The 7500-nt window shown below is 47.1% G+C and overlaps 19 non-coding genes and 6 pseudogenes across 19 annotated transcripts; all 25 read right to left on the bottom strand.

Annotated features, from left to right (window-relative positions):
• Positions 1 to 153: 153 nt before the first annotated feature.
• LOC146283366 (5S ribosomal RNA) lies at positions 154 to 272 on the bottom strand. The gene has a single exon (XR_014761601.1). It is a non-coding gene; the product is annotated as a 5S ribosomal RNA (ribosomal RNA).
• A 174-nt stretch (positions 273 to 446) lies between these two features.
• Positions 447 to 565, bottom strand: LOC146283365 (5S ribosomal RNA). The gene has a single exon (XR_014759005.1). It is a non-coding gene; the product is annotated as a 5S ribosomal RNA (ribosomal RNA).
• Positions 566 to 773: 208 nt separating this feature from the next.
• LOC146283364 (5S ribosomal RNA) lies at positions 774 to 892 on the bottom strand (annotated as a pseudogene).
• Positions 893 to 1066: 174 nt separating this feature from the next.
• LOC146283363 (5S ribosomal RNA) lies at positions 1067 to 1185 on the bottom strand (annotated as a pseudogene).
• A 176-nt stretch (positions 1186 to 1361) lies between these two features.
• LOC146283362 (5S ribosomal RNA) lies at positions 1362 to 1480 on the bottom strand. The gene has a single exon (XR_014759004.1). It is a non-coding gene; the product is annotated as a 5S ribosomal RNA (ribosomal RNA).
• A 170-nt stretch (positions 1481 to 1650) lies between these two features.
• On the bottom strand, positions 1651 to 1769 carry LOC146283361 (5S ribosomal RNA). Its single transcript, XR_014761962.1, has one exon. It is a non-coding gene; the product is annotated as a 5S ribosomal RNA (ribosomal RNA).
• A 200-nt stretch (positions 1770 to 1969) lies between these two features.
• LOC146283360 (5S ribosomal RNA) lies at positions 1970 to 2088 on the bottom strand. Its single transcript, XR_014761600.1, has one exon. It is a non-coding gene; the product is annotated as a 5S ribosomal RNA (ribosomal RNA).
• Positions 2089 to 2262: 174 nt separating this feature from the next.
• Positions 2263 to 2381, bottom strand: LOC146283359 (5S ribosomal RNA). The gene has a single exon (XR_014759003.1). It is a non-coding gene; the product is annotated as a 5S ribosomal RNA (ribosomal RNA).
• A 170-nt stretch (positions 2382 to 2551) lies between these two features.
• Positions 2552 to 2670, bottom strand: LOC146283358 (5S ribosomal RNA). The gene has a single exon (XR_014759002.1). It is a non-coding gene; the product is annotated as a 5S ribosomal RNA (ribosomal RNA).
• A 198-nt stretch (positions 2671 to 2868) lies between these two features.
• LOC146283357 (5S ribosomal RNA) lies at positions 2869 to 2987 on the bottom strand. The gene has a single exon (XR_014761598.1). It is a non-coding gene; the product is annotated as a 5S ribosomal RNA (ribosomal RNA).
• A 182-nt stretch (positions 2988 to 3169) lies between these two features.
• On the bottom strand, positions 3170 to 3288 carry LOC146283356 (5S ribosomal RNA). Its single transcript, XR_014759001.1, has one exon. It is a non-coding gene; the product is annotated as a 5S ribosomal RNA (ribosomal RNA).
• Positions 3289 to 3460: 172 nt separating this feature from the next.
• Positions 3461 to 3579, bottom strand: LOC146283355 (5S ribosomal RNA). The gene has a single exon (XR_014761597.1). It is a non-coding gene; the product is annotated as a 5S ribosomal RNA (ribosomal RNA).
• A 222-nt stretch (positions 3580 to 3801) lies between these two features.
• On the bottom strand, positions 3802 to 3920 carry LOC146283354 (5S ribosomal RNA; annotated as a pseudogene).
• Positions 3921 to 4094: 174 nt separating this feature from the next.
• On the bottom strand, positions 4095 to 4213 carry LOC146283353 (5S ribosomal RNA; annotated as a pseudogene).
• A 172-nt stretch (positions 4214 to 4385) lies between these two features.
• LOC146283352 (5S ribosomal RNA) lies at positions 4386 to 4504 on the bottom strand. The gene has a single exon (XR_014759000.1). It is a non-coding gene; the product is annotated as a 5S ribosomal RNA (ribosomal RNA).
• Positions 4505 to 4678: 174 nt separating this feature from the next.
• On the bottom strand, positions 4679 to 4797 carry LOC146283351 (5S ribosomal RNA). The gene has a single exon (XR_014758998.1). It is a non-coding gene; the product is annotated as a 5S ribosomal RNA (ribosomal RNA).
• A 194-nt stretch (positions 4798 to 4991) lies between these two features.
• LOC146283350 (5S ribosomal RNA) lies at positions 4992 to 5110 on the bottom strand. Its single transcript, XR_014761596.1, has one exon. It is a non-coding gene; the product is annotated as a 5S ribosomal RNA (ribosomal RNA).
• A 174-nt stretch (positions 5111 to 5284) lies between these two features.
• On the bottom strand, positions 5285 to 5403 carry LOC146283349 (5S ribosomal RNA). The gene has a single exon (XR_014758997.1). It is a non-coding gene; the product is annotated as a 5S ribosomal RNA (ribosomal RNA).
• Positions 5404 to 5573: 170 nt separating this feature from the next.
• On the bottom strand, positions 5574 to 5692 carry LOC146283348 (5S ribosomal RNA). Its single transcript, XR_014758996.1, has one exon. It is a non-coding gene; the product is annotated as a 5S ribosomal RNA (ribosomal RNA).
• A 186-nt stretch (positions 5693 to 5878) lies between these two features.
• Positions 5879 to 5997, bottom strand: LOC146283347 (5S ribosomal RNA). Its single transcript, XR_014758995.1, has one exon. It is a non-coding gene; the product is annotated as a 5S ribosomal RNA (ribosomal RNA).
• Positions 5998 to 6171: 174 nt separating this feature from the next.
• LOC146283346 (5S ribosomal RNA) lies at positions 6172 to 6290 on the bottom strand. Its single transcript, XR_014758994.1, has one exon. It is a non-coding gene; the product is annotated as a 5S ribosomal RNA (ribosomal RNA).
• Positions 6291 to 6502: 212 nt separating this feature from the next.
• Positions 6503 to 6621, bottom strand: LOC146283345 (5S ribosomal RNA; annotated as a pseudogene).
• A 174-nt stretch (positions 6622 to 6795) lies between these two features.
• Positions 6796 to 6914, bottom strand: LOC146283344 (5S ribosomal RNA; annotated as a pseudogene).
• Positions 6915 to 7086: 172 nt separating this feature from the next.
• Positions 7087 to 7205, bottom strand: LOC146283343 (5S ribosomal RNA). The gene has a single exon (XR_014758993.1). It is a non-coding gene; the product is annotated as a 5S ribosomal RNA (ribosomal RNA).
• Positions 7206 to 7375: 170 nt separating this feature from the next.
• LOC146283342 (5S ribosomal RNA) lies at positions 7376 to 7494 on the bottom strand. Its single transcript, XR_014761427.1, has one exon. It is a non-coding gene; the product is annotated as a 5S ribosomal RNA (ribosomal RNA).
• Positions 7495 to 7500: the final 6 nt, after the last annotated feature.

The following is a 7500-nucleotide window of genomic DNA, read 5'->3' as shown; positions in this document are numbered from 1 at the left end:
TAGCAATTGACAATGCAAGGTAGTCTCTCTCTCTCTCTCTCTCTCTCTCTCTCTCTCTCTCTCGTGTCAAAATGAAAACAGCTTCCAGCCCCTTTCATGAAGGACTACTTGTGCATATTGCAAGATTTCAGTTTCTAAGTGAATGAGCAAAAGAGCAGACAGCACCTGGTATTCCCAGGCGGTCTCCCATCCAAGTACTAACCAGGCCCGACCCTGCTTAGCTTCCGAGATCAGACGAGATCGGGCGTTGCCAGGCTGGTATGGCCGTACGAAATAAGTTGACAACCATAGGCTACTTATCCATATACAGATTTAGCAATTGACAATGCAAGGTAGTCTCTCTCTCTCTCTCTCTCGTGTCAAAATGAAAACAGCTTCCAGCCCCTTTCATGAAGGACTACTTGTGCATATTGCAAGATGTCAGTTTCTAAGTGAATGAGCAAAAGAGCATACAGCACCTGGTATTCCCAGGCGGTCTCCCATCCAAGTACTAACCAGGCCCGACCCTGCTTAGCTTCCGAGATCAGACGAGATCGGGCGTTGCCAGGCTGGTATGGCCGTACGAAATAAGTTGACAACCATAGGCTACTTATCCATATACAGATTTAGCAATTGACAATGCAAGGTAGTCTCTCTCTCTCTCTCTCTCTCTCTCTCTCTCTCTCTCTCTCTCTCTCTCTCTCGTGTCAAAATGAAAACAGCTTCCAGCCCCTTTCATGAAGGACTACTTGTGCATATTGCAAGATTTCAGTTTCTAAGTGAATGAGCAAAAGAGCAGACAGCACCTGGTATTCCCAGGCGGTCTCCCATCCAAGTACTAACCAGGCCCGACCCTGCTTAGCTTCCGAGATCAGACGAGATCGGGCGTTGCCAGGCTGGTATGGCCGTACCAAATAAGTTGACAACCAAAGGCTACTTATCCATATACAGATTTAGCAATTGACAATGCAAGGTAGTCTCTCTCTCTCTCTCTCTCGTGTCAAAATGAAAACAGCTTCCAGCCCCTTTCATGAAGGACTACTTGTGCATATTGCAAGATGTCAGTTTCTAAGTGAATGAGCAAAAGAGCATACAGCACCTGGTATTCCCAGGCGGTCTCCCATCCAAGTACCAACCAGGCCCGACCCTGCTTAGCTTCCGAGATCAGACGAGATCGGTCGTTGCCAGGCTGGTATGGCCGTACGAAATAAGTTGACAACCATAGGCTACTTATCCATATACAGATTTAGCAATTGACAATGCAAGGTGGTCTCTCTCTCTCTCTCTCTCTCGTGTCAAAATGAAAACAGCTTCCAGCCCCTTTCATGAAGGACTACTTGTGCATATTGCAAGATTTCAGTTTCTAAGTGAATGAGCAAAAGAGCATACAGCACCTGGTATTCCCAGGCGGTCTCCCATCCAAGTACTAACCAGGCCCGACCCTGCTTAGCTTCCGAGATCAGACGAGATCGGGCGTTGCCAGGCTGGTATGGCCGTACGAAATAAGTTGACAACCATAGGCTACTTATCCATATACAGATTTAGCAATTGACAATGCAAGGTAGTCTCTCTCTCTCTCTCGTGTCAAAATGAAAACAGCTTCCAGCCCCTTTCATGAAGGACTACTTGTGCATATTGCAAGATTTCAGTTTCTAAGTGAATGAGCAAAAGAGCATACAGCACCTGGTATTCCCAGGCGGTCTCCCATCCAAGTACTGACCAGGCCCGACCCTGCTTAGCTTCCGAGATCAGACGAAATCGGGCGTTGCCAGGCTGGTATGGCCGTACGAAATAAGTTGACAACCATAGGCTACTTATCCATATACAGATTTAGCAATTGACAATGCAAGGTAGTCTCTCTCTCTCTCTCTCTCTCTCTCTCTCTCTCTCTCTCTCTCTCGTGTCAAAATGAAAACAGCTTCCAGCCCCTTTCATGAAGGACTACTTGTGCATATTGCAAGATTTCAGTTTCTAAGTGAATGAGCAAAAGAGCAGACAGCACCTGGTATTCCCAGGCGGTCTCCCATCCAAGTACTAACCAGGCCCGACCCTGCTTAGCTTCCGAGATCAGACGAGATCGGGCGTTGCCAGGCTGGTATGGCCGTACGAAATAAGTTGACAACCATAGGCTACTTATCCATATACAGATTTAGCAATTGACAATGCAAGGTAGTCTCTCTCTCTCTCTCTCTCGTGTCAAAATGAAAACAGCTTCCAGCCCCTTTCATGAAGGACTACTTGTGCATATTGCAAGATGTCAGTTTCTAAGTGAATGAGCAAAAGAGCATACAGCACCTGGTATTCCCAGGCGGTCTCCCATCCAAGTACTAACCAGGCCCGACCCTGCTTAGCTTCCGAGATCAGACGAGATCGGGCGTTGCCAGGCTGGTATGGCCGTACGAAATAAGTTGACAACCATAGGCTACTTATCCATATACAGATTTAGCAATTGACAATGCAAGGTAGTCTCTCTCTCTCTCTCGTGTCAAAATGAAAACAGCTTCCAGCCCCTTTCATGAAGGACTACTTGTGCATATTGCAAGATTTCAGTTTCTAAGTGAATGAGCAAAAGAGCATACAGCACCTGGTATTCCCAGGCGGTCTCCCATCCAAGTACTAACCAGGCCCGACCCTGCTTAGCTTCCGAGATCAGACGAGATCGGGCGTTGCCAGGCTGGTATGGCCGTACGAAATAAGTTGACAACCATAGGCTACTTATCCATATACAGATTTAGCAATTGACAATGCAAGGTAGTCTCTCTCTCTCTCTCTCTCTCTCTCTCTCTCTCTCTCTCTCTCGTGTCAAAATGAAAACAGCTTCCAGCCCCTTTCATGAAGGACTACTTGTGCATATTGCAAGATTTCAGTTTCTAAGTGAATGAGCAAAAGAGCAGACAGCACCTGGTATTCCCAGGCGGTCTCCCATCCAAGTACTAACCAGGCCCGACCCTGCTTAGCTTCCGAGATCAGACGAGATCGGGCGTTGCCAGGCTGGTATGGCCGTACGAAATAAGTTGACAACCATAGGCTACTTATCCATATACAGATTTAGCAATTGACAATGCAAGGTAGTCTCTCTCTCTCTCTCTCTCTCTCTCTCGTGTCAAAATGAAAACAGCTTCCAGCCCTTTTCATGAAGGACTACTTGTGCATATTGCAAGATGTCAGTTTCTAAGTGAATGAGCAAAAGAGCATACAGCACCTGGTATTCCCAGGCGGTCTCCCATCCAAGTACTAACCAGGCCCGACCCTGCTTAGCTTCCGAGATCAGACGAGATCGGGCGTTGCCAGGCTGGTATGGCCGTACGAAATAAGTTGACAACCATAGGCTACTTATCCATATACAGATTTAGCAATTGACAATGCAAGGTGGTCTCTCTCTCTCTCTCTCGTGTCAAAATGAAAACAGCTTCCAGCCCCTTTCATGAAGGACTACTTGTGCATATTGCAAGATTTCAGTTTCTAAGTGAATGAGCAAAAAAGCAGACAGCACCTGGTATTCCCAGGCGGTCTCCCATCCAAGTACTAACCAGGCCCGACCCTGCTTAGCTTCCGAGATCAGACGAGATCGGGCGTTGCCAGGCTGGTATGGCCGTACGAAATAAGTTGACAACCATAGGCTACTTATCCATATACAGATTTAGCAATTGACAATGCAAGGTAGTCTCTCTCTCTCTCTCTCTCTCTCTCTCTCTCTCTCTCTCTCTCTCTCTCTCTCTCTCTCTCTCTCTCGTGTCAAAATGAAAACAGCTTCCAGCCCCTTTCATGAAGGACTACTTGTGCATATTGCAAGATTTCAGTTTCTAAGTGAATGAGCAAAAGAGCAGACAGCACCTGGTATTCCCAGGCGGTCTCCCATCCAAGTACTAACCAGGCCCGACCCTGCTTAGCTTCCGAGATCAGACGAGATCGGGCGTTGCCAGGCTGGTTTGGCCGTACCAAATAAGTTGACAACCAAAGGCTACTTATCCATATACAGATTTAGCAATTGACAATGCAAGGTAGTCTCTCTCTCTCTCTCTCTCGTGTCAAAATGAAAACAGCTTCCAGCCCCTTTCATGAAGGACTACTTGTGCATATTGCAAGATGTCAGTTTCTAAGTGAATGAGCAAAAGAGCATACAGCACCTGGTATTCCCAGGCGGTCTCCCATCCAAGTACCAACCAGGCCCGACCCTGCTTAGCTTCCGAGATCAGACGAGATCGGTCGTTGCCAGGCTGGTATGGCCGTACGAAATAAGTTGACAACCATAGGCTACTTATCCATATACAGATTTAGCAATTGACAATGCAAGGTGGTCTCTCTCTCTCTCTCTCGTGTCAAAATGAAAACAGCTTCCAGCCCCTTTCATGAAGGACTACTTGTGCATATTGCAAGATTTCAGTTTCTAAGTGAATGAGCAAAAGAGCATACAGCACCTGGTATTCCCAGGCGGTCTCCCATCCAAGTACTAACCAGGCCCGACCCTGCTTAGCTTCCGAGATCAGACGAGATCGGGCGTTGCCAGGCTGGTATGGCCGTACGAAATAAGTTGACAACCATAGGCTACTTATCCATATACAGATTTAGCAATTGACAATGCAAGGTAGTCTCTCTCTCTCTCTCTCTCGTGTCAAAATGAAAACAGCTTCCAGCCCCTTTCATGAAGGACTACTTGTGCATATTGCAAGATTTCAGTTTCTAAGTGAATGAGCAAAAGAGCATACAGCACCTGGTATTCCCAGGCGGTCTCCCATCCAAGTACTAACCAGGCCCGACCCTGCTTAGCTTCCGAGATCAGACGAGATCGGGCGTTGCCAGGCTGGTATGGCCGTACGAAATAAGTTGACAACCATAGGCTACTTATCCATATACAGATTTAGCAATTGACAATGCAAGGTAGTCTCTCTCTCTCTCTCTCTCTCTCTCTCTCTCTCTCTCTCGTGTCAAAATGAAAACAGCTTCCAGCCCCTTTCATGAAGGACTACTTGTGCATATTGCAAGATTTCAGTTTCTAAGTGAATGAGCAAAAGAGCAGACAGCACCTGGTATTCCCAGGCGGTCTCCCATCCAAGTACTAACCAGGCCCGACCCTGCTTAGCTTCCGAGATCAGACGAGATCGGGCGTTGCCAGGCTGGTATGGCCGTACGAAATAAGTTGACAACCATAGGCTACTTATCCATATACAGATTTAGCAATTGACAATGCAAGGTAGTCTCTCTCTCTCTCTCTCTCGTGTCAAAATGAAAACAGCTTCCAGCCCCTTTCATGAAGGACTACTTGTGCATATTGCAAGATGTCAGTTTCTAAGTGAATGAGCAAAAGAGCATACAGCACCTGGTATTCCCAGGCGGTCTCCCATCCAAGTACTAACCAGGCCCGACCCTGCTTAGCTTCCGAGATCAGACGAGATCGGGCGTTGCCAGGCTGGTATGGCCGTACGAAATAAGTTGACAACCATAGGCTACTTATCCATATACAGATTTAGCAATTGACAATGCAAGGTAGTCTCTCTCTCTCTCTCGTGTCAAAATGAAAACAGCTTCCAGCCCCTTTCATGAAGGACTACTTGTGCATATTGCAAGATTTCAGTTTCTAAGTGAATGAGCAAAAGAGCATACAGCACCTGGTATTCCCAGGCGGTCTCCCATCCAAGTACTAACCAGGCCCGACCCTGCTTAGCTTCCGAGATCAGACGAGATCGGGCGTTGCCAGGCTGGTATGGCCGTACGAAATAAGTTGACAACCATAGGCTACTTATCCATATACAGATTTAGCAATTGACAATGCAAGGTAGTCTCTCTCTCTCTCTCTCTCTCTCTCTCTCTCGTGTCAAAATGAAAACAGCTTCCAGCCCCTTTCATGAAGGACTACTTGTGCATATTGCAAGATTTCAGTTTCTAAGTGAATGAGCAAAAGAGCATACAGCACCTGGTATTCCCAGGCGGTCTCCCATCCAAGTACTAACCAGGCCCGACCCTGCTTAGCTTCCGAGATCAGACGAGATCGGGCGTTGCCAGGCTGGTATGGCCGTACGAAATAAGTTGACAACCATAGGCTACTTATCCATATACAGATTTAGCAATTGACAATGCAAGGTAGTCTCTCTCTCTCTCTCTCTCGTGTCAAAATGAAAACAGCTTCCAGCCCCTTTCATGAAGGACTACTTGTGCATATTGCAAGATGTCAGTTTCTAAGTGAATGAGCAAAAGAGCATACAGCACCTGGTATTCCCAGGCGGTCTCCCATCCAAGTACTAACCAGGCCCGACCCTGCTTAGCTTCCGAGATCAGACGAGATCGGGCGTTGCCAGGCTGGTATGGCCGTACGAAATAAGTTGACAACCATAGGCTACTTATCCATATACAGATTTAGCAATTGACAATGCAAGGTAGTCTCTCTCTCTCTCTCTCTCTCTCTCTCTCTCTCTCTCTCTCTCTCTCTCTCTTTCTCGTGTCAAAATGAAAACAGCTTCCAGCCCCTTTCATGAAGGACTACTTGTGCATATTGCAAGATTTCAGTTTCTAAGTGAATGAGCAAAAGAGCAGACAGCACCTGGTATTCCCAGGCGGTCTCCCATCCAAGTACTAACCAGGCCCGACCCTGCTTAGCTTCCGAGATCAGACGAGATCGGGCGTTGCCAGGCTGGTATGGCCGTACCAAATAAGTTGACAACCAAAGGCTACTTATCCATATACAGATTTAGCAATTGACAATGCAAGGTAGTCTCTCTCTCTCTCTCTCTCGTGTCAAAATGAAAACAGCTTCCAGCCCCTTTCATGAAGGACTACTTGTGCATATTGCAAGATGTCAGTTTCTAAGTGAATGAGCAAAAGAGCATACAGCACCTGGTATTCCCAGGCGGTCTCCCATCCAAGTACCAACCAGGCCCGACCCTGCTTAGCTTCCGAGATCAGACGAGATCGGTCGTTGCCAGGCTGGTATGGCCGTACGAAATAAGTTGACAACCATAGGCTACTTATCCATATACAGATTTAGCAATTGACAATGCAAGGTGGTCTCTCTCTCTCTCTCTCGTGTCAAAATGAAAACAGCTTCCAGCCCCTTTCATGAAGGACTACTTGTGCATATTGCAAGATTTCAGTTTCTAAGTGAATGAGCAAAAGAGCATACAGCACCTGGTATTCCCAGGCGGTCTCCCATCCAAGTACTAACCAGGCCCGACCCTGCTTAGCTTCCGAGATCAGACGAGATCGGGCGTTGCCAGGCTGGTATGGCCGTACGAAATAAGTTGACAACCATAGGCTACTTATCCATATACAGATTTAGCAATTGACAATGCAAGGTAGTCTCTCTCTCTCTCTCGTGTCAAAATGAAAACAGCTTCCAGCCCCTTTCATGAAGGACTACTTGTGCATATTGCAAGATTTCAGTTTCTAAGTGAATGAGCAAAAGAGCATACAGCACCTGGTATTCCCAGGCGGTCTCCCATCCAAGTACTAACCAGGCCCGACCCTGCTTAGCTTCCGAGATCAGACGAAATCGGGCGTTGCCAGGCTGGTATGGCCGTACGAAATAAG

The sequence above is a fragment of the Hypomesus nipponensis genome, chromosome 6, assembly GCF_054491055.1.
Source record: "Hypomesus nipponensis isolate SF chromosome 6, ASM5449105v1, whole genome shotgun sequence".
Lineage (NCBI taxonomy): Eukaryota > Metazoa > Chordata > Actinopteri > Osmeriformes > Osmeridae > Hypomesus > Hypomesus nipponensis.
The sequence above is the reverse complement of the archived record's forward strand: the minus strand, read 5'-3'. Positions and strand labels throughout refer to the sequence as shown.